This window comes from Centrocercus urophasianus, unplaced genomic scaffold, assembly GCF_019232065.1.
Source record: "Centrocercus urophasianus isolate 14NV4802_14NV808 unplaced genomic scaffold, USGS_Curo_1.0 seq_11, whole genome shotgun sequence".
NCBI lineage: Eukaryota > Metazoa > Chordata > Aves > Galliformes > Phasianidae > Centrocercus > Centrocercus urophasianus.
The window spans coordinates 40871059-40896623 of record NW_024884253.1 but is presented as its reverse complement, the minus strand read 5'-3'; the positions used below and the strand labels follow the sequence as shown (position 1 = coordinate 40896623).

The 25565-nt window shown below is 36.6% G+C and overlaps 1 protein-coding gene across 1 annotated transcript in view; it reads right to left on the bottom strand.

Moving 5' to 3' along the window:
• The window catches only part of CCDC178 (coiled-coil domain containing 178), a 182148-nt gene that overhangs the window by 17333 nt on the left and 139250 nt on the right, over nt 1-25565 (bottom strand). The gene's annotated exons all lie outside the window — the stretch shown is intronic.

The following is a 25565-nucleotide window of genomic DNA, read 5'->3' as shown; positions in this document are numbered from 1 at the left end:
TACTGTGTAAAGCTTATCACAGCTTGGCAATGTGTGCTTTAGTGCATGACAAAACTAAAGAGAATTAACTTAGCCATCAACTACTCAGGGAGAACAATAACAGGAAAGAAATTTCCAGATAGAACTTCCTATTAATCTACCTAGCTATAACCACGTGACATGAAAGCATCTAACAGCACTAAATTACACCGAGTGCCGCAGCTGAGAGTGACGCTACTTAAAAAAAGCATTTTCTAAAGATTCATAACAAAGATAACAGCTATGGTAGGAATTGCAATCATTGCAAAGAATTCTTGTTGGTAATATTCAGAGTAGTAATACTTACCTGATAGGTTATTGCTTTTTGTTAGCATTAATTACTGTTACAACGTGCAACTCAGATCTGTATCAGCTTTTCCTTAATCTGCAACTCATAAAACACAGTGTTGCAGGTCTCAGGCCAGAAGAAAAATATTTTAATACAATCTGAAAATTTACCAACACCAAATATTTTTGAAAGACCTGGAATTTTTTGGTAAATTTGGCAAAAATTGCTCTATACTCAGATCAGCTGGAATTCAGAAAAATGGAAGATTTAGCTAGCTAGCTTACTGCTTAGTGAAAATACAGGGTTTTGAGTTCCATCAAGTCAATTATTTCAATAAATGGCGTAGCTATTGTTAGCACGAGGCCTTCAAGCTGGATTAACGCAACAAATTGTACTATTCCTTCAGAAATATTACATTTCATTAAGGTCAAAGCCAGAGGTCAATAATCAGATCAGTTATAAAGAAGCTTTTACATGATAAGATATGACTAGTCTTTAGGATCAAGTGCACTGTACCAGGTGAAAAATACACTTTTTCAAAAGAACGTGGATTATAGTAATATCAAGTGAGCTATTACAGCCTAGAGAGTAATTAGCTCACATTTTCAAAATTAATGGCCTGATTTTCAGAGATATTGAGTTACCACAAGTCCTGTTAGATTCTATGGAAGTAGTGAGTACTCTGCATCTTTGTAAATGAGGCTGTAAAATATTTAAACAGATCTTTGTATGTAGGTTGTTTTTTTGGGTTGTTTTTGTTTTTTTGAGTGATGCCAGTGCATATTAGAAATAGCACAGTGAAATGCAGAGGAACTCAATAAAAAAATATAAAATATCGATCTGAATCACAGCCAAAACTTGAAATGAAATAAGAATGTTTTTCAGTTTGAAGAAGATTTTCAAAGAGCTAGTGCTCATTTTCTCCTATATTAATATTTATTTCCAGAAATAAATCTCCAGCTGTCTTTGGGTCTGTTGTTAATTCAGCTATTTTCAGTTCTCATGTTGTTTGATAAGATGCTGGAGTCACAAAAAAAATGTGGATGGTAGAGGAGCAAAACAACTTGTGACATTTTAATACTACAATCTGCCTCAGTCCAATAGAAAAACTGCTTAAGTAGAAAACTATCTTTGGATTATCAAATTTCCAATTTTTTGTAAAAATGTGAAATAGTTTCCAAATACATTGTCATTATGAGGAAAACAGAAATTGGGGGAGCATGTCAAAAGATTTGTCACTGGAAGGTGAAAGGGATCAGTAGCTATGCAGTTCAATTTCTCTCCAGAGTTTTGTCTTGAGAGAATAAAAAATGTGTTCCATAGTTTTGAGGTTTGACTATTTGAAAATTGCTATAATAATTACTGAGAAACTGGCAGTTTATAATGGCTAGTGTTCAATAAGACCTTTGCCAATGCTTCTCATTTCAAAGAACCAACTAACTCCTTGCAAATTACAAGCCTGATAGCTGTTGTTACTATTTTAGATGTCTTGCACCTAATGTATTTCTTATTTTGAATATATTTTATTGTGCCTAGTATTGTGGAGACCAAACTCAATATTTATCAATTTTACAATATTAATTGCAAGATAAATAACATTGCAGTACGCGATCAGAAATATGTGCCTATTTTGGAAAGTAACAGCTTGATCAAATGATGTTATGCGAAAACTTCACATAGACTGGTAGACTCACTAACCCAGGAGGGGAAACATAAGTTTCTAAGGCAATTTCAGAACCATAGCTATTGGAACAATCTAAACCAGAAAATTCTGAGTGGCCCAGCTGAAGAGCACTTCTACTCCAAAATCAGCCTGTAAGTTTCCTAGATTTGGCCACTGACTCTGTATCTACAGATACAGGCAGCAAAACTTTTCCCTTCAATCCTCTTTTTCGTCATACAGTACAGTTGTTAGCTTTGCCTTATGTTTTAAATTGTTATCATATGTAGAGACTTACAAAGTCATGGCATGCATGAGTTGCATATATGGCATTACTGCTAATCCTTCATTTTTAATTGCTTTGTTTCACTATTTTAATTATTCATAAGACATATGAATAAACACTTATAAGGTGTCTGATCTAGTAAAACAGCAAAGTTCTGAATTAGATAAAAAATAGTAGATACTAGAGTAGATCTAATTTATGAGACATTATAGGCAAGACCAGGATGCTACCTGTCTCAAAGGAAGATTCATTTTTAATTCTATCCAACATTTAATATTTGATCAAAAACATACACTTCTTTTAAAAAAATTACTGATGTTACCTTTATTAGACATAATAAGCAAAAGGGACTGCAGTCTCAAAGTGGGTGATGTTTTTGTATATGACATGACAACTTCATAAAAATCACCTGAAATAATTATAGGTCTATGGAAAACTAATGACTGCAAACAGTCACAAGCAGATTTTTCCATTTTTCTCAACTAAAATTTTTAAAGGCATTGTTCCTTGTAAGCACTTGTGAGCCTCTTACTGTTCACAGTCTTCATCAGACTGTGTATGAATCTTGCCAAGCAAGTGAGAATGCTTACCACTAAATAACTCCACTATGTACATAAACCAACTCCAGAAAGCAATTTCTTGTGTATCAGATCAAGAATATAGCAACAAAACTTATTTTCTTTATAATGGCTGTTACTAAGACATTTAAAGATTTAGCAGAAGATGAAGTTGCAGCCATAGTAGGCAGCTAGATCTATTTATCAAGGACTGAAAAAATTTGTGGACATTAAAATGAAGAAGAAATGTACTAAGCAGCAGCAAAAATGGAAAAATACACATAACGGAAGCAGATGAGAGAAACAGATGGGCAGAGGAGTCTCACTAGACTCAGCCCACCATCAACACCATATTTTGATGAAATATTATGAACCTAGACCATTTAACATTTACAATAAACAATTGAGATATCAGCCATACATAAAGCAATCCAGAAGCTAAAAAACATCAAGGCAAACAACAACGATCACATCACCAAGAAACAAGCACTTGATCCCACCATTTAAATTAACACCAGTCAGAGAAAAAAGATCCCTCCCCTTCTTCCTGCAAGAGAAATGCTTTGCAGCGCAATACTCCACAGGAGGTAAGATGAAGCTGGACACAAATCTCAGTCTGGATTAAGCTGATGCGAACATGAATGAACTAGAGATATTCACAGTAAGAGCCATCATAAAATAATACACTAAATGCAGTACATCACCAATTTTCAAAAACTCTTGGAAGCTTATATACACCTGCAGTCACTTACTGGGCATGAATCAGATTGGTGCTGCAAAAGCAGGGAACAATGGAAGATAAGTGTACTGTGATGAACAAGGATCTTGATTGTAACTGCAGAAACGTCTCATATTTTTATGGCTGCCACACTGAACTCTTGGCATGTTAACCAAATCATTTAACTCTAGTTTTTCAAGATGATAACTGGAAGGGGGAAGGGTTGCATCCAATTTAAGTCCTACTTTCCACAGCTGATTAGCAATGCCATATTCACCTAAAGACAGCAGGAAGACCTGAAATCATAAGTAGAATTCTATTAAAGCACAACTCTGGTTTAAACGCAGAGAATATAATTCTTTTGACATGACTCTTGACTGACACTGGTGCTACAGAAATCTGCCTTCTGAGTTCAGTGTAATACTATTTCATAATTCTGCAGTAATCCCTCTTAACATAAGACATTCATTTATTACAAAATGTAATAAACCAAGACGTAACTAACAGAAACGTTAACTACCAGTCATTGCTATCACCTGGTATGATTTTCAGATCTATGTAAGATACCACTGCATTTCAAACAGAATAATGTCACTTTGAAATGTACACTTTCTCTATTTTAAAATGATGCTAATCTTAGATCAGAGGACCCAATATGTGTGTGTCATATTAATTCAATAGTGCACTGCGAATGCTAAATTCTATGTAAATGACATAAGCCTTATCAGTTCCATTCATTGTTACAACTCAAACAACAGCAATTACAACAACTCTACAGATTTTGGCACTGGAAGAATGGCAGATTTATTAGCAAAATCCAGTTAATATTTATCTTTTTATACTGTTCAACTACCAAGATACACCTGTACAATATACAAAGCTTCTAGGTAATGAGATATTTCTTTATTGTCAAATCTGCTCCACAGACTGCTGGTAAAGATTACATAGCTCATTTAAATAAAGCTCTTTTGTCAACAGACTGGATATACTTTAAAAATGAGTAAAAGCCTCATGAAAAAAACAAATCTCAGCTGATGCGCAAGTGTACATGGAGAGATGCACTTGTTTTTTGACCTTATTCCAGTTGTGAATGCTTTGGTAAGCAGATTAGCAATGTTAAATTACCAAAAAAAAAAAAAGGGGGGGAGAGCAAGAGACAGAGGAAAACTGTATTTCAAGATCCACTGAAAAACAAATGCAAGAAAAGTCTGAAAAAAATCGGAGCACAATCTTACAATAAGAATAGTGGTTAAAGCAGAAAAAAAAGCCATGTCAAGAAGAAAAAAAAAATAAGATGTTTAATTGATTATGATTTTTACCCTCTGTTAGAAAAATATAAAGAGTTAATATTTTGTAAGATCAAGATATCATCCTGCTTTATTGTGGCTACTTACTGTAAGCATTTTTAATAGTAGTTTGAAGACAAAAACTGTGCATTGTGTGCTACGTTCCTCAAAACAGCCTAAAGTTTGATACTGAGTAGGCATAGAATACATGTGATGCTATTCTTTCCTCAAAGATTTCTATTGCTATGCAAGGGAAATATATTCAGGTGCCTTTATATATATCATTTAGTAACACTAATGATCAAACACTATTTTGTCCCCAGGAACGGGGGAAAAAACAAATGGAAACATCTTTAAAAAAAAATGCAGATAATTTCCTTTGGTGTTTGTTTTTTTTTTTCCCTCCCAATAATTTTTGCTGTCAAAGATCTCATCTACAGAAGACCACAAATTATCACAACTTTTGTTTGTTACATATAAGAGGCCACTAGAGAAACGCAGCAGACAGCACATGCTGAAGTGTCAAAACCCCTCAAGTAAACAAGATAATTCTAAGGAAGTTCCTGACCTTGCCATTATGTCCTCATGTTGAAGCAGCCATAATCTCTAATCATTCCATTTACAGTTTCTACTGCTTATTCTGAAGAGAACAAAGTGCACAGTAAAATACTATATCTCATCCTCTGTCCCCTCCTAAAGGATTTCTGGAGTATAATTGTTAACACATCACTCTAAAAGTAAACAAGTACACTTTTGGCATTCAGAGTTAAGAATGTTTTTTTCATGAGCTTGTCATTTTAAACAAATAAGCTACCTGATTAATATGAACGTTACACTACTTTCTCAAACAATTCAATAGATAATTTTCATCTTTGTGAATTCATGCTTTCTTTGCTACACTTAAAATACACTGAGATTAATTATCAAAAAGTTCTAAAGTTGTAGTTCCAGCAGAATACAGATACTCTCTTGAATAATAAACATCTAATATTATCATGATAAACTTTTATGTTAACCTGTTCCTTCTGATTCAGATTATTTCCATTATTGTTGCAAAATAGTAAAATGAAATTCAAAAGAACAAATTTTACTTTTCTTGATGACATATACATTTATCATTTACCATTCAATGATCATCAATCAACACTGTCTTGCTCTCTGGCCAAAAACTGGGCTGTCATTACTATGTGGGTTGTATTTCGAGGCCTCTGGCACCTGTCAGCAGTCTTGCCAGACCTGCTAATCACTAGCCCACCTCGAGGACAGTCTGTGCAGTGTGACTGTGCACCACAATAGCCTAAGTCACAAAACAGGTGCCTCAGCAGTTACACATGCTTTTGGCTGAATCACCACCAGCATCCTGCTAGCAGTAATAGAAACACGACCTCCAATTACCCATTTCAGGAATGACATGGCCTTCAGCTGAGCAAAGCCAGACTTTTCAAGGGAATTCCCTGCTTGGGTTTGCACAATGTACATCCCACCAGCACAGGCAGCCCAGGACTGGATATCTTTACGGGGCAACATGAGTACTGAAAGGTAAGTATGCTTTCTGGAAGACAATGAATCAATCAGAAGAACAGCTGGCCAATTAAGACGTGCATAACTTTTTGCCAGATGTTACCTCGGTGCTGATGGCTGACTGCATCTTAGAGATGCACATTGTTTCTCAATCCCTGGGGCTACCTTCATATCATTAAATAAACAGAGCCAGGAACTACTCTCTAGCAGTAACACTAAGAGGCACAGGCTGACTTTGTCCACACTCCACCGTTCGCTACCATTTCTCAGCCCTGTGTGATATCCTCACTGTCCTAAAACACAAATAACATATCACAGATATGCAGTGAGGGATTAACTGCGGAATGACTGAATGAACAAGAAAGCTGTGCTTCAGCTTACATAGGTGAAACAGAAGTACATGCTGCATACCTTTGGTTGCAGCAAAGCCACTTGAGATAGTAGAGCTGTGATAGTAGAGTAGTGCTGTGCCATCCATGATGCCTGCTTGGAGCAATTTCTGGTGCATGTTAGTCCTTGTCTAAGAAATTGTCAGCTTAAACAAATCAAAACAGGATTAGGGCACCATAAATAAGCAGTATAGAGGACTGTGCTAGACTTTAGCCCTCCTGTAATTTCCAGGTATGATGTAGCCTTCATGGCCAAATAGTATATTGAGCTTCTTGGTGAAAGTGTCTTGGAAAGAGCAGACACACACATGCTCTTCATAAATAATAGGGTTTGAATTCTTAAGCAGTATGGAAGGATGAGATTAGGAAGAGAATATGAATGTTGTGCGGGATCCCTCTACAATAAATAGAGGACGATAGGTAAAATATATGTGGCTAGCGGGCATTACAAAAACAAAACAAAACAAAAAAACCTGAAGCTTTTAAAACTGCAGTCTTTAATTAAGTTGTCAACTGACTTGAATTTGGTATTCTTAGTCTAACCAAACACACTTTTCTTCTTCTGTAGCACCAGAGATTTCATAATCTTCAGAAAAAATTCTTCAGCTTACTCATTTTCTTCATTACTTGGACTCTAACTCAGAATTATGACTAGCTCTGAATTATGTCATTAGTCCAGACAACAATTTTCCTTCTTGCTTGGCCCAGAGGATGACATAATGTGACAGCGTGGCCTTTCTTGCTGACCAAACATAAACAACTTGTGAAGTTTACAAGGAGTCAAATTCCACACCCACCACACCTACACATCAGCTTCTCAGTACAATCATTCATCCAATAAGATTCCTGGAACCATTCTTTCTGAGACCTCCAAAGAGATATTTCATTCTCGGATCTGAGACACAGCATCCAAATAGGCAGTAACTGTGAGTTCAACTGTTCCTTCTGTCATCATCTGCCTGCCTTCAGGCAGGATGGACACTATATTGTAACATTAATATTACAGGGAAGGCAGAGAGTAAAATGGTGTTCATGGAACAAAGTGGAGTTTACAATCAGTTAGAAATGTAGCTTCAATCTGTCATATTATGTACTAGATTACCTAGTTACTAAGATAATTGGGACAAAAAAAGGCAGGCCATGCCTGAACCCTTTGTCCACACAAGGGCTTAGGGATTCAGCAACTTTTTCACAGTAAGAACATTGTGAGGGAAAGGAAATGGCTCAATGGAGTCACATGCCATCAGCAATCAAATCACTGAGCAAATTCTGCAAGTCTCGTTGTATACGAAATACTGAGGGTATCATGAAGACTCAGAGAATGTGTTATAGGGTAGAACTTCAACCAAAGGAAAAATTTAAATATTACAAAAGCACTGATTCATTGCACTTCCTTCTTTCAGTTCTTAGAAGCTCACAGAGAATTTCAAGTGGTGTGACATACAAGATGGCTAATAAAGACACGCTCTACTATTAACTTGCACTGGGCCAATTGCAAGAGTACAGTTTCAGTGGTGCTGTTTTATAGCCAAGGAAAGACTTTTTTGTGAACTCCTAGATTTTAATTTGGCTTTATTTAGTCAGTTAGCATTCTTTATCAGTTTTCTGTGTTTTCACTCCTGAACTTTTACTCAAGCTTAACCCTGCTACTTCTGTGTACACATGATATTCTTATCATTTGTCCTCAAAAGCATGCAGAAATAAGCAGTGATGTATTAGATTGTAACACTAGTGTAAATTATTTACTTTACTTCATAATAAATTACAAAGAAGCATTTTATGTGGCAGTGAGACAAAGCGTATTGTCTCTTCTAAAAACTTTAATATTAGGATCGTAATCTGCTTATCACTTAGAGATTTAATGTTGAAGCTAAATCACTTTTCATTTTGCCGATATATTAGGAAGTTCCCAGGTACTTCATCATTTCCAAAGGAGAAGGAAAATTATATGTGGGCATTTCTGATTTCTAGGAGTCATTCTTAGTTTCAACCTACTAAATTTTCATCTGCAGACGAGGAGTGCTAACTGGCACTCCCTTGGTCTGCTCACCTGCAGGACCCGTTACATTCTACCCATGTCTGCATATTGCAGTTTCCAGCCTAACGAAAATCTGCCCCCTGAATGCAGGTCTTGTCCTGTGACAGACTGGGAAAACAGGATGTGCACCCACGAGTCAGAACTGTTGTGCCCTTGTTCCAAAGCACAGACAAAACCTGAAACATGCAACACTGAATCTTCAGTTTTACAAGAGCCTTCCAGGAAAAGGGGAAGAATATAAAAAAATGCTGCAGATTGCAGCACGCCAGTGAACACACCCAAATGGGACAATCCTATTTTCAATTTATGAGACAAATTGAATCCCAAAAGGAACAATAATAGTTAAATTAACTACAGTAGTGAAACAACTACAGTCAAGTTTGCACAGCATCTGTAACGTCCCTTTCTGTCACTTCAACTTTTCAGCAAGGAAAATGGAAATCCTAAGAGGCCAGGCTGTAGCCCAGATAGAACCAAGTCTCATCCCTGAGCACCACAACAGGGAGCCTATCAACACTGACAAGGCTGACTGCTTTGAAATTGCAGTCCCTTAAAACACTGACGTTCTTGGCCCCAGTGGCACAAAGCCTCAGGACCCGTGCCCCAGATCTAGGGAAACATCTCAGTACCCTCAGGTTTCAATTGTCTGGTTCTTGTGTAAGCCACCAGAGTTCTCACTCCAGAAGTGGGACCTGAGTCCCTACTGCAGATGCCACACAGACATGCTGCCTACACCTCATTAGCATTGTTGGCAGATTTTCATTTGTTACAATCACTTATGTGTGTTTCTCAAACAAAAAAATGAAAAAGCCAAATCTTAAATACGATTTGATTTACCCATAAGAACTGTAGCATTTTATTACATGTACTATATTTAGAGGGCAATTTTTTAAATCTCTATATCTAGAAAGCACTTAAAGAAAAAGATTAGACAAAAATTCTAAACATGTATAGATTTAATAGAATCTACCTTAAAATTTCTATGTTCACTTTTCTTCTTAGCAGGGGTTACAAACATGGAGTCATCTTTTTCTAACTGTTGAAAAATCCTCCAGAACAGATGGAATTTCAAGCATGTATGAAAACAAGGAAGTCATTACTTTCATACAAGCTTCAGATTGATTTTCACTGTGTTTGTCAAGAATGTAAGGCTTCTAATCCTTCTTTCAAATGCAGTCTGTATAAAAGGCTTTCAAATAGTTTTGCTTAACACGTAAGAGCTGACAGCAATAATAAATAGGACAAAACCCACATCTTTGGTTAAGCTACAGTAATGATGTAGTAGTTAAGCCATTAATGACTTGAGCCAGTGACTTTGGCAACCATGAGTTAGTCAGCAAGTCCCACCTATCTTGATTCCCAAGTTTCTTAACAGTCACAATTACACAAATAGAGTCAGTATTATGTTCCTGATTACCAAATAAATGAAAGATGTAAAAAGGAATCCTGTTAATGCCTTTATAATCACATACAATTACCTTAAAAGGATAATAAAAAGGAAAGATAAATGTGCAGAAGTTAGCAAATGCCAGACCTACAGATGCTTTTGCAATGTTAATTTAAGACCCTATGTTTTATGACAGTCTTATTTATGTTTCAGTCTTTTTCCTATCCTTTTCAAAGCAACGGGCAGAATCACTTTGTGAACAGATCAGCAAATACCCGAGTATTTCTGCAAAAGAATACTACTGCAAAATATAATTATATTCCATCTGAGATATAGCTAAAAGTGGGTGAGTTTCATAGATTTTCTTGAGAGCAAATGACAGCTGAGATTTAGGAATCCTTAGTTCTTTCTTAATCTCTGAAGGGAGAGTAGTCTTAAAAGACAAAGGTCTTCTGAATTTCTCCAGAGACTGACAGATTTACTGGAAAATTCCAGTGCCTCCCCAAAACACTCTTTTTTTATTTTTCCATATCAATATTAGCTTACCTTTGTCAATCCTCCTTGTTTTCTTACTTCCAGACTCTTCCCCACAAGACATCTTAATCTCACATTCCTAGTACTCCCTAAAAGACACTAAAATCTATACCTTAACTGTATCCTGAAACAACAAATTAACAGTGGAATAAAGTGAGTTCTTTCCATACTAGGAGCATGTTTCAACATGGCAAATAAAGCACTGTGGAGCATGTTCTACCACTGTTAATTTGTTCCCTGGCTTAATTTCAGAATTTCCCATGTGCTCTCTTCCAGACAAAGTCAGCATATGACTCACTACAGGAACTACTACCAGAAAACTGTATATCCCCTGGTACCCTACATGTCAACATGGTACATCTCATGGTATATATATCTTCTCTTAAATACTGTTTAAAACAAACTACTGTGGTACATTACTGTGACGGAAATACAGTAGAACATAGTACTGCCCACTAGTTAGGGCCATAAGACCCCAATGAGCTCCAGAGGATGGAAATCAATGGTCAAGTGCTGTGCACTGTGGATAAGACAGTGACAAAATCAGCACCTGTGCTGTGGAAACCAATAAGAAACAAACACCATTTAGGCTTGAACTCAAGGAGCATTTTATGGTTTCCTTTTTTTTTTTTTAATTTTTATTTTTAAATGCATCAAAACTGTTGGAGAAGTAATGCTGTCAGTCCTCCAATGCAATGCTAATGGTAAAAAAAAAAGGCATGCTAAAATGTTTTTAATAGTGATTTCTCGATATAGAGCTGGATCGGCCAGATTGAAAAAATACTCAAAAGATATCATGAACCTTAAAGTTTATTTAACTGTCTTCTGTCATATGGCCTTATACATCTTTGACTCCTACAAAACACAGCAAAATTAACACAATACATTCCTTAATCAGGGATATTTGCCTTGGAGGATCGCAACATGATCTTCCCTGGTGCATTTAGTTAGTTCCCTATCCACGTGCATGTTACGACCTGAAAGACCCTTGTGACATCATCACACGGGCTTCATTCTTGGCACTCTCTTACTTCCACCCTGGGTGTCACAAGGGAACAGTTACAGTGTACATGTCTAAGGGAGGAAAGGAATAGATTTTTTGTTAAGAGCTCAGCATGAATAAATAACCTTCCCATGCCTCTCTATCTGGTCTGTGAGCCAGACAACGCAATAGGAAGTACAATCACCACACTGAGAAAAGATACTATGCCCTCCACATTCACCTTGTTTTTTCTTTCTTTCTTTTTTTTTAAGAAAATTTGGGTGCACAAATAAGAAGGGGAACAAACTGTGCTTCAAAAGCTTCCCACTTCAGGAGATCATGAGAGCAGGAGCACAGTGCTCAGCAGGCTTACCCCTGTTTCAGTGCAGACACAGGTACTAAATCCTAGATGAAAAATTAGTGTCTGTTTCAAAACTAAAGACTAGATTCACTAGCATGCCAACTGTTTCTCAGTTCTCAGATACAAAATAACTGCTTATTTGGATGCTTTAGACTATTCTGGAGTTTAGAATGTAAAGAATGCATCAATAAACTGACTGCTATTAACATAATTATTTTTAAAAAATACTAACAACAAACCAAGGAAAAAAAAAAACCAGATGGAGATTCTTAACATGAATAATTTTTTTGCTCCAGAGTCATAAAGGCTCCTTCTGAGGTCAAATATATGTGCTGTATAGAATAAAATATGATCTTTTCTATTACATGAAAAGTATGCATAAAAGAAAACCACCATAGGTTTAAATGAGTAAGAAAAATGCATCTTCAGTGCAAAAACTACCTCATCTAAGGCAACCATTTCAGTATAAATGCAAAGATCTTAATTTGTATGGAGACCAGACAACAGAAAATTATAGAGGTCAGCTGACTGAAATGCAGAAATTTTAAACATATGCTTAAAATCCATATGAGCTTTGAATTTGGCGTATAGCCTACGAAAACCACTTTTGCCTACTACACAGTGACTAAAAGGTTGATAACCTTTGAGAGATACACAATACAGAACTCACTGAAATACAGCCACTAAGAATCTAGAGAAATCAATTGATTGTATCATATAATCTGATAAGTATTTATGGCATAGCTCAAGACTGCATCTTAGTAACACTTAAATACTCTCCTAGTCCACTTCTCCCAACAGGTATGCATTTGACTAGTGTTTTTTCACTGCAGGACCAATTAAGGTGAAATAAAACAAAAAAAAACCATAGTAGTTCCGCCCAACACTGAAAGGAGACATATATTAAGATAGCTAAAATAAGTAAAAAGACAGAGGGATTGTACAGTGATTTTAAGTCTGGATAATCATAAGATCATAAATACAACTGATAGCAAACATCTATTTATAGTACTATTACAGATTTTAATTCTATCTGTAAGAAATGAAACAATTGCATTTGCATGCCTACAGCACAAGTCTGTTTTATTTCCCCTGGATCATCTATGAATCTAGACAGGTGCGTTGGCTTTGGGCTATTTTTACTGCAAAACTTCTGAAATCACAACTGTGAACCATTTCTGCAGGTGAGAATTTTCCTGACAGAGTATTCACATTCAAATGTGAAAAGTCATCTGCTGCTTAAAGGAAAAGTGTCTTAATGTACAGCTGTGACCATGGTTTTCAGAGCTGGCACCCTGTCTGGAACCCATACTAATAACACCGTCTTCTTAAAGGACTGTGTTTTTCTAGTTAATATCAAGCTACTATTATCCAGGTGCTTAAATTTAAAGGTTTAGATAATGACGATGAAGCATGAGAGTTGGAAATCTTACTCAGCATCTAAATTAAATAGCGTTGTGCCACAAACTGGTTTGAAAAGGAACTGCAAAATCTTAAAATGAAGTCTGTCCACTCTGAGGCTTCAGAGATTCAAAACGCTTACCCTGAGAACTCCAAACAGCTCTTATACCTATTAAGAACTTACTGCTTGAGGGAGAACACGGAGTTCTTATGTGAGGAACGGTGAACTTCAATTCGGCCCAAGTTTCTTGTCTGTCAGATTTTTAACTATTCCTTTTCATAGATTCAGAAAGAAAAAAAAAATTCTAATGGGCTGCTGATCATAACAGTTATTCTGATGGTGAAATCCCAAAGGGAAACATGTTTCAGATATGAAGTATTCCCTCCAGAGTCCCTGGCAGTCACTAAAAGAAGAACTTCTTGATGTATAAAGACAGTGTCACCATTGTCAGAGAATACTCTAGCAGGAAATGAACCACAAATAAGAGCAACGTCTTTCTTCCTAGGAATCAAAATAGTTGTTTTTCCACCTATAAACATTTTGGAGAATAAAATCCTAATGGAACTTTGCACTCATTATGGGAAAAACACTCATCTAGCTTTTTAAAATGTACGTATATTCATGCAATTACTCAGGGTCACAATTTATAGAAAGTAAGCCTGTACACAACATATAGAAAAGGTCTCCATCAAGAGTCAAAATATAATTTTATAGAAGTTGAAATAATGTACAGTTCACAGCCAACTTTTCCAACAAATGGAGCCATAAATGCAATTTTCTGTCCTTTGCTGTGAAGAATTAATTTTAAGGTATTCATATTTTTCTTCAAGTACATCTTAAGTCTCAATTAAACCACAAAAAGCTACAATAAAGTAACATTAAGAACCAACTTAAACCCACCATAGCAAGGAAATTCAGACTTTGGCTAAAAATCTTGTCTCACTCCTCATCTTTAAATCGCTCTATTGTGGTTAGGAATTGTATGGCTTGGAAAAATGTGTGATCTTTCATATTGCACAGTACTTACATTTTTGGTGAAAGGAGAGTCAGAATTTGCAAGCTTACCTCCAAATTCCTTTACCTTTGAAGGCTTAATTCAAGCATCTATAATTACTTTAACACGAGCTTATTACGTTTAATTTTTTTCTTTGTGGAATAGAAAGCAGAATTTGGAAAGCTCCTGTTGTGTACTTCAGTGGCACTTTCTAAATTTGAAAGATTGAGCACCACTTACTACATGAAACTGAATATATGCATTTTTAAATGGCACTTAGACATGAGTGGCTTAAATGTGGTAAAAAAGGCTTACACATTCCCAATATAAGTTACAAATTCAAACATTCAGGCATGAAAATCTTTTCCCTAAGTTGTTTTCAAGCTTCATCCTTTTTTCTGCAATAACTAAAGCAAAGCCACAGTAGCTGCAGCCATTTGCATCTAAGGAAGAGATGTTTTGCTTTGGTGATATAGTTAATGAGTCTAAAAATATTCAGTATAATAATTCTGTCAAAGCCCCCACAGTCTCCTCAATGAGCAGAAGCCTGCAGGATTCCAATGGGGAGCCAAGTAATGAGCTCTCAGCATTCGCTCCCACACCGTCCAGACGAAATATACTCGGGCCTCGACGGTTCCACATCATTAGCAACATGAAACAAAGACACATGCTTGACTTTAATAAGCGACTAAAGTTGCTGGCTTATTAGGCTGTCACTGCACATAAACTCTATTTCAGTGTGACAAAACAGTTCCTTGCAAACAAAAAAAAAAAAAAAAAAAAAAAAGGGATTAAAAAAAGAAAAAGAGTAAAGGAGGGGAACACTTCTGCAAGCAGAGGTTGGTGTGATTTAATGCGGTAAGTGATTGAATGAAGTTGAGCAAAGGCACACAGGAAGTGATGGGTTTCTGACACCCGCTCTCACGGGCATGCTGCAGACTGCAGTCTCACTGCTGGAGACGATGGTTACGGTGGGCTGCAGTGATCAGACTGTGGGCATATGTGACTGAGTTTTAGTTGATATTCCTGCAAGACAGGAAGTGAAAAAGCTTATTTCCCACCGGGAAAAGGTTCAGGCATGATTAACTTGGGCATGACCAAATAGGTCAATGATATGACAATGAGTGTCTAGCACAATAATTAAGTGGGGAAATGCATGTGATTTGTTTCTTCTTGTTCTTCAGATAAAAATAATGTATCAGCAAGGATTAATTCAATCTCTTTCATCATATATATCACATATAAAATCTGATAGCAATACAGTACAGTAGCCTTCATTTATTCCTTTAAGTTATATTTACCATTGCAGCAACACTGTCACAATGATGACCACTCATCAGTGTTTGAACTTCAATTTTTTACTTACTGAACTACTGAGGAGCTTTTAAAATCTTAATTTCCATTAAAAGTATACCCATATAGACAGAAGAAAATACCTTAGAAACAAAATCGTAGAATGGCTTGAGTTGGGAGGAAACAAAGTCCATCTACTTCCACACCCCCACACCCCTGACATGACAGATTTGCTACCCATTAGATCAGGCTGTCCAGGAGCCATCCAACCTGGCCTTGAACACCTTCAGCATAAGAACCAACCACGAGGTGGCTATGCCACTCATCTGAAGGTCAAAGACAAAAGCTCACGCTCTGTTCTGCTTTAGTTCAGAGCAGGCTTGGGTACTTTCCTACATTGTAGTCACCAGTATAGCTTCAACAGAAGAGAATGGTAAAAATCTATGCACACATATTCAATAACATTTCCTTAGAAAAACCATCTAGATTATTTGAGAGAGTTGGTAAAGACCCCAGTCTGCACTGCATTTAAGCAACTTAATATGAATGGAAGTTGTGACGGAGGCCCTAAGCCTATGTTCCTTTTGAAGTTTCTAAATAAAATCCTACGAAGAATTTAGTTCAGAAAAATTGTCATGTTTTCAAGGGAAAAAAAATGTAACCAGCTACAGTCGACTTGCTTAAACATTTATTTTTTCCAGAACAATTTTCATCAGTGTTACCTGCTTTCTCAGCTCATTCTCAGACATTTTTGATAGTGTTGACACACTTTCAGAATGCAGCCATATTAAGAATCATTGATATGTTCATGCGTATAATAGTGGGCATATTTAGGAAAACAATATATTGATTAAAGGGTATCAAAGACCTATAACTTGTGGGAGTTACATAATGCTATTTTTTTCCTTTTTTTTTTTTTTGTCTTGGAAAATTTCAAAGACTAAAGCCTTTTGTAGGCATTTGAATAACTCCTTTACACTTCCAGTTGAGGAGACAATTTTAAAAAGATATCTGAAGTGAAAGACAGAAACTTGCTGTTGGTTCAATTTGTTGATACATCAGAATTTCTACAGGGAAAAAAAAAAAAAGGTTTATCTTTCTAAAATGTGAATTTTAACACAAAAGCAGTGGCTAATCTTGGCCTTCATAAATAAGGAGGTACAAAGATCAAAAAGCCTGGAAAAAGAAAAGAAATGAGTTGCTCTAACAGATTTATCTCTTACTGGTACCTAACAAAAAAAGCAACATGTAAAAAACAGCAAGAGGGTACACTACAGTAGAAAGTACCATCACTTGCTAATCTCAGACACAATTGTAAAATACTTTAAATGCTGGACGTATGCGCAAAAAGCAACGAGTCTCAGACAATAAGTCTGGATGCTTGGTCAGGCTCAGCTCTTTACTCACCTGCATCAACAATATCTCGGAGCTTACATGGCTGTGGCATTATAGCCCAGTGCTCATTGTGTAGGAAGGAGGACACTCATCAAGCTCTCTCCATCGTTACATACCACAGTCCCAGCTGCCTGTCTTTTGGCAGAAGGAAGGTAACGTGGAAAAGGCAGCCAGTTCACCAAGGGCTTTCCCACAGACACAGAAAAAGAAGGACCAATACAACTGTGCCAAAGTTTAAATGTTTTTAGCTCAACAAGTGTCAGCACGTTCTACTCACCTCACACAACTCCATAGTCAGAGACAACCAGCATATAGCAGGTACAACAGGCAAGACATATTTCAAAATTTGGACATATTTCAAAACTTGGAAGTGAATATTATAGACAATTGCAGATATGAAGTTATTCAGCTCCTGCCAAAATTCAGCTAGTAAATACTAAACATCAAGATACTATTGGAGTTATGACTGCAAGTTCAATATGGCCCAAAGTTGATCTAGGAAGGCTAGGTAGATTCATATGTTTATTTTAATAATCTAACATTGTTTTGTTTTTTTGTTGTTGTTGTTTTTAATTACACTGTTCGTTTTGAACACTTGAAAAGTTCACATAATTTTATTAAATGTTAAATGTTAACTCTAAGCAAAAGGAAAAAACAAAAATTCTCCTTTAGCAATAATACACTCACAATCCATAACTAACAGGAAGACAAACAATCCATATTTGGCACAAAATACTCAAATACTCTTTATACCCTGGTTCCCAGTTGATTTAAAACTTCATTAGAAAATATACAACTGTTAGTGCAGAACAATAGAAATAACTTGGGTAATAAGAGTAAATTATATATGAATGAGAGCCAGACACCCTTTGACACACTGCTGATAAAACCCCTGGCTTCAGGCATACTACTGAATTGGAAACTCTGTTGGGGTAGCACCCCATACAGAATAATGTGAAAAGAAATAGTACAGTAATAAATTCATCTTAGTGACAATTTTATGCACCATTCACTACTGTTAATTTAAGAAAATACCCTTGCAGGGTATCTGCCCAATGTGTCCCAGCTCACAAGTCCCAGTACCAGACTTAAAGCAGCAGCTGGACATCTTTGCACTGATTGTCACTCGGTATTCAGAGGTTGATAGTACTTTCAATGATCATGGGCAATGCATTAGAAAACTGTAGTATTCTTGTGATAATTCTGAACTACTACTGTCCCACCATTTGATTCTAGAAATAAATAATGGCTGCAGGATTCTGGATCTCACACAGAGGCTCAGAGTAGCTAAAGATCTTTCAAGTACCAGATTATCTTACAGTTTGTTTGCTATACTTCGACCACCTTGCATCTAAATAGAAGAAAATGGCTGAGAAAGAAAGGTGGAACTCATTTTGTCTTGTCTCATTTTGTACATTGACATAGTATCTTTAATTAACAGTCTTTAATGTCCTATCTGCTCCTGTACAGATACGTCTGAGTTATAGTAGATTAAACCATTTTCTAAGGAGATTTGGGCTTAATTCTTTCTTCGTGGTCTCTTGTTTGTCACACATCTATGTTCTGGGAAGAAAATACATCCACAAAATCAAGGAAATCAAAGACAACCCCTTCTAGAGGAAGTTTTACATGGCAGAGAGAGAAATTAATTATCATAAGCCTTCGTCCCTCCCAAAAACACAGAAAAAAAGTGCAGATTAAAATATCTGGTGGGAATAGAAAGGTTGGCAAGCCGGTGGATGGTAAACTGGATGTGAGCCAGCGGTGCACTCTTGTCCAGAAAGCCAACTTATCCTGGGCTGCATCAAAAGCATGGCCAGCAGAGCAAAGGAAGTGATCCTGCCCTTCTACTATGCACTGGTGCTTCATCTGAAGTACTCTGACCAGGTATTAAACTTTCTGCAAAGGGAAGATGTGGACATATTAGAGTGCACGCAGAGAAGGGCCATACAAATGATCCAAGGGATGAAAAACCTCCCTGCGAAGAAAGGCTGAGAGAGCAGGGGCTGTTCAGCCTAGAGAAGAGAAGGCTACAGGGAGACCTGAAAGTGAACTTTCTAAAGGGAGGTTATAAGAAGGAAGGAGACAGACTCTCTAGCAGGATCTATTGCAATAGGATAATGGTTTCAAATGAAAAGATAAGAGATGACTAGATATAAGGAAGAAGTTTTTTACAATAAGTGTGATGAGGCATTGGAACAGATTGCCCAGAGAGGTGTTGGGTGCTCTGCCCTTGGTCAGGCTGGACAGGGTTCTGAGCAAGCTGATGTAGCTGTAGGTGTCCCTGCATTGCAGAGGAATTGGACTAGATGACCTTTAAAAGGCTCCTTTCAACTGAGAAGATGATATGATTCTAGAATCTTTCAAATGGTAAAAAGTATCACCAAATCTCTTGATGAATATTAACATGTCGGCATGAAAGTAAACTGGTTACCTTCAACCTGCCTGAGTGTCTCTCAGATTAACTGTCTGATAAAAAGGCTGTTGTTGCTACCTGTATTCTCAGTACACTTGGGTAATACATATACTCAGGCAATGGGGGATATGTGCACTACAAGAACTTCAGAGAATTTCAAACGAATGGCTGCCTTAGCTACTTTGAAGTCTTGGACCATTTATAGAACCCGATATTTAGCTATTGGCAAGCAGACTACATTCAAAGAGTTAAGCGTACATGTAAAATATCAGATTGCTTAGGAAAGTGGATTGAGTTCTTGCTGAATGAATAACTGTTTTCAAAAATGCATGTATAAATGGCATCATGTAGTGTAATCAAAATCAAAATGAAAGTCCGCTAGCTATTTTTCATGAAAGAATGCCTTTGCCTGTAATTCTAAATCCTAAAGTGTCACAAAAAAAATCCAAGAAAATTCCAGAAGTGTTCATTCTTGCCCAAATAAAATAAAAGAGCTCCCTGATCATTCAACAGAATCATTTTTTGAGTGTTACTTTTGGGAACAACATTGGCAGGTTGATGATTTAATGTAAAAAATCCAAAGGCATATGTAAAACTCAAGTTGTCAGAGGGCTGTGACACATGAAAAGGTTAGCATGCATCAGCTGCTCTGACGTTTAGTCACTGCATTCTTTTACTCTGTAACGAGTTCTCAATGTGAGATAATTTAAGACAGGCACAGAAATACTGTGGTGTTGCTCAGAAGGCAATACAGACCTATCAATAGCATCACAAGACATGGTATTTATGTCTCTAGTTAAATGGTTTGCGTATCTGCATAAATTCTCTCTGTCTATCCGTACTGCAAGCGCATCCACATCTGACTGAGAAATCACTTATCCCTCACTCACAGAACAATAATTTACCATGCTTCTGGTACACGGTACTATTTGCAGAACTGTGCTCACAGGATCTTACCATTGTGCAGCTGATGGACAATAACTTGCTCGTGTGTCAAAAATCAAGACTACTTTATCCTTGAGGAAACTTGTATATGGTAGTCTGCCATTAAAGCTTGTAATTTTGTTCTGAGTTATGTTAGTGTGACAAAATATTTCAAATCCAAAACGTGATAATGATGTACTCATATTGAAAATCTTGTTATTTAGCCAGTTAAGTGAATCTTGTGAAATTTATTCCCATTTCTATATTTTGCACATGTATTTTGCATAGCAGAGAAACAAACTCTCCTCAGTTGGGCAGATCATTCAACCTCTACGCTATGAAAGGATAGCACTGCAGAATTTGGAATTCAGCATTCAGTTCTGACTGATGAAGTTTCGGAGCAGAAACAAAGAAGTGATGCTAGTAGCACCCCAAAATTGCTACGTTGAGCTGAGACCAGCCATCAGAATGAACTCTGCTTATTGCTTGCTTTGAATTAGACCTCAGAGCAGAGACAAGGGACGAACACGATGAAGTAAAACGTGAATGTTTCATAGTAAATAGCTTTGAAATGTTTCTTTCATAGGAAATTCGGAGAATTTTGCTTTTCAATATAATGTCAGGTATTACAGCAACTCACAGAACGAGTAACTCCTGTCTCTAACCAAGTTCAGTAGATGATACTTTAGATCTTCATGGCATAATAATATATATACTTTTCTGATTTTTTAGTGCACCAGGCCAAACTATCAGCTGTTTAGGACTATCCAAATTATTCCCATACCAAATCCTTCAATGATCTCAGTAACATATGCAAGTACAAGAGCCTTGCATTTTCATTCCTAGCAATGAGGCTTTAGGTTGGAGAGAACATAACGCTGATGAAGCTGATGTTGAGAACAAAAGGTAAAGGATAGTGTGAATAAAAGTTTGAAGACATATCACTAATGTGCCGATTTGAAGTCTTGTTTCAATAGGGCTAGATAAGGAGGAAAATTACTGTTTACTGTAGGAGAAGGAAAACAGGCTCTGAACTGAGGAGGAGAGAGATTTCTTTGTCTTGACAGGTGTACGTAACACAAATGATGAGGCCACATCTCTTGAATGACATGCAGCTATCACACAGGTCCAATCTCGCTTGCTTAAACTATATTTCAAGACAAAGGTTATGCTGAGCTAGAAACTGTGGAGTAATACAAATTGGCCAAATATAAGAAGTAAGCCAGCAAGGGCTGCAAAGATAACATTGTTAGATTATTTTGCAACCCATTAGACCACCTTGACCTGAGCTATTCTGAAATGGAAGGGTGGGAATATGGTTATCTTCACATTCTGTATCTTGCAGACATTTTAGCACAGGGGTTGCTGCCATGAGAAACAATAGACATCTCTGCATCAGGAGAACGAACTCCACTAGGAGAGAAAAGAATGATACACAGACTGCAGTCACTCTTTTGAAGGCAATTAGATAATTAGAAATCAACTAAGGCTTACTGCATCATCATCTCTATCAAGGAATGAGGAGTTCAGATGGGTAGAGTGAAGATGGAAGGAGGGGAGACGATGTTCACAATACTTTTTCCGTAAGCTGAAAAATAAATACTGTCAATTGTGCTCTGGCTCCTCTTTTCTTCATTCTATTGTCATGGCAGATCCTCACTTTAGGCAAGGTGTTCATAATAAGTAAACAAAAGTAGTACAATTACTTTCTAATTATTCTTTCTAGGAAAATCTAGTTACACAAGCCACTTGTAAAGATGTTAAGATTTTCTGTCTAAAATTAAAATTGGCCTGAATTTATGTAAAGCTCTCCCCTCAAATAGATGTTTCTGATGTGAAGATTCAGAAAATGCTTCAACAGCAATAACTGGGATGGACGCTGTGTTGTAATAATTTGGATACACTTGACTAATGCAGTTATTCACAATGAGGTTGGCACAGTGCCCAAAGCACTGAGCAAACAAATACAGCAAGACATTCAGTTTAAAGCCTTCCAATAATGCAGCAAGATCTTTGTTTGGTCCAGGGGTGCTGAGGACACTATAATGTACTCTATCATCAAAAACTGCTAAAATACAAATATATTTCTTTGTTAAATTCACCACTGTGTTTTACGTAAAAAATGCTGGTGAGGCACAAACATTTTTAATCAAATTAGTATGCAACATAAGGCAGCTGTGTATTCAAATGGGTTTTTAAGCAATTTGGTTGTTTTCTTTATAATAACAGGAAAGAACATTTTGATTTTGAAGGTGACAGAGGCAATATTACCAGAATTAAACAATCTGAATTAGCTTTTTCATGAAATGTAATATGTTTTATGCTTTTAGATGGGATGCTCCACTGCTTTCAGATGAGCCTTTCACTGTCACAGTCAATGGCCAGGAACAGAATAAGCTCTGGAGGTAGGATTATCCTCAAATTTAATTTTTTTTAGAAGGAGCTAATGGCAAATGTTTCTAGTGAACTTTAGGTGCATCTACGTTATAACTAGAGAACCAAGACATGATATTAAAAGAAAAGATAGGAATGAAATTAGTAAACAAAGTTTGACATTTTGCTTAGCTTGAATTTGTCTGAAATGACTATAATGTTTAGAAAGCGCACATATATATATAGCATATTATATAGTAATTCTTTAGCTTTCAGATGCACAGAGGAAGAAAATAATAGTAATCATTTACATGTATAATATGGTGCCAAAGAAACACATTTTCAAAACATTTACATATTAACTTGTGTAACATGATAGAGATTTCTTCAGGGAATGGATGTGAATTTATTTTTGTTATATCTCAGGATGAGGAAGTTTTCCTCCATTCTATAAAGCTGCAATTTGAATCTGAGCCACAAAGGACACCACTAATACTGTAAAAAATAATTCTCTGGAAAATAACACGGTGATTCAATATTACATATCATTCATTGACTTGGGAACAAGTGTACTGAGCACGCAAAGTACATTTCTTTTAAACTGTTACAAATGATGGTTGTTCAGCCCATCAGTTGGTTCTTTCTATCTGACCCTCCATCACAAACCTTTCAGATCCCCCAAAGGTTTTTCAAATATACCAATCCTCTCATTTAGAGAAGATGTGTATGTAGAGCTTATCAAGTGCACCCAGACCTTGATGAGATGAGAACGGTGAGAGCAGCATCCTCCTGTACAACCCTGACATTTCTTGCAGTAGAATGAAAACCTAGGGACAGAATTATCAGCAGGATGGAATTCATTTCAGTGCTGTTTTAAAGTAACCATGGATTTGAGACTGAAATTTTAGAGCATCCACAATCATTTAAGGTCAAGTGATTTTAAGAGCTGCTTTTTATTTTGTGAACCTCTTCTGGAGTGCTGGCTAATGCCTCTCTGCCCTGAGCTTTATCTGGACTTGTGGCAGTTCAATGACCACTGGAGGCTGTGTGGGGGATTTAAAACCCACAAAGGCGGTTTCTCTTTGCAGGATACTTGGAAGAATTTACAGACTTAGCAAAGAGTAGTGACAATGCATAGATCTCCATGTTCTACAAGTTATGTAGCTTTAATACAGTCAACGTACTCATGGTCACAGAATAATCTCTTGAGTAATTAAACTATATAACCTCAAGATTTTAATGCACGCTTTTTAAAATTACAGTGGATAATTGCTATCTATGCCTGCCAGAGAGATAGTAAGTGCCTGGAAATCTGGTTGTTTCACACTCTTCATGGAAGTAACCCAGAAGGGAGTTCTGCTGTAATTCTGGTATGCAGGGAAAAGAAGAGGCTCGCAGGCTACCACGGGGAGTCCGAGGAAAGGAGACTTTTGGGGTTAATGACAAAAAGGAGTTATTATTTCAATAAAATAGACATAAAAGGAATTTTTTCAAGAATGAATTGAAGATAGTTCTAGATAGATCAGATACTGATCATACTCTATCTAGAAAAAGACAACGGAGGAAGAGGCATATCCAAGATGATATTCCAGGAAGGGAAACTTCCTTGGAGTCTATGCTGCTATTTTATGCAGTCATTTTGAAAACCTTAGAGCTGGAGAAACACATTTGGAGCCAAGTAGAGGAAACAAGAGGGACCACAGAGGAACCTGAGCTACTTCTCAATAGAAGAACAAAAGGAAACAAATCATTTGGTGGTACACCTATGAGAAAATCAGATTGCTACTGTTTAAAATGATGTTTGGGTTTCTGTCTAATATGTTCTGTTACTTTAGTCCATTTCCTCTCTTCAGAAGAAAACAAGGCGTCAAAAAGTACCATCCGTATCACCACACTCGTAATTACAAAAAAAATAGTCTGAAGGCAACATTGGCAATACAATCAACAAGCTCCAATAAAGCAGTCAGCATGTGATGATTAGATAGCCTTTACTATAATCCTATAATCTTCAGGAATTAAGCTAAAGAGCAGACTCCTGTTAATACCTGTTAATACAGGATCTGTAATCACATAGTTAGAGGTAGAACATTCTGCAATATGTCAAGACAAAGAATTATTCAGAAAACTTCAGGCTATTAGTGCTAGCCAGGATTCTTTTGCAAGAATATTACTAGAAATAATGGCATGGGACAAGATTACAAGACATTTAGAAATGGGTGATTTAGTTAGGGGCAGACAGCACATATTCACTAAAGGTAAATTATGTTTGACAAATTAGCTTGAATCTGATTACTGTAATGTTCTGTTGCTGAAGGAATGAATTACAGCCTGCAATTTATCTGATTCTCAAAACTATATTTGATATTTGCCATGAAACAGACCCAGTTTACAAAGGGGGAATTACGGGCAGTTATTCAAATAGAGTGAAAATTATTTCAAGAAAATGAAAGAGTATGTCAATTAACAATAACACTTCAGGTGGAAAAACATATACAATCAGCAGTCAATAAGCACCACTTTACTTGACCTATTACACAAATTGCACTGAAATCAATGTCAAGAATGTCTAGATTTAGTGTTAAAACACACTAGGACTAACAAAATTACATTGCATTACTGGGAAGTAGATAGCAAAGCTGCATTCAACACACTTTATCTCTGAAAATTAGAACAGCCCTGGTGCTTTTTCATACTGTAATTCCTCATTCCCATCCTCTTTATTTTACAATTAATCATTAATTC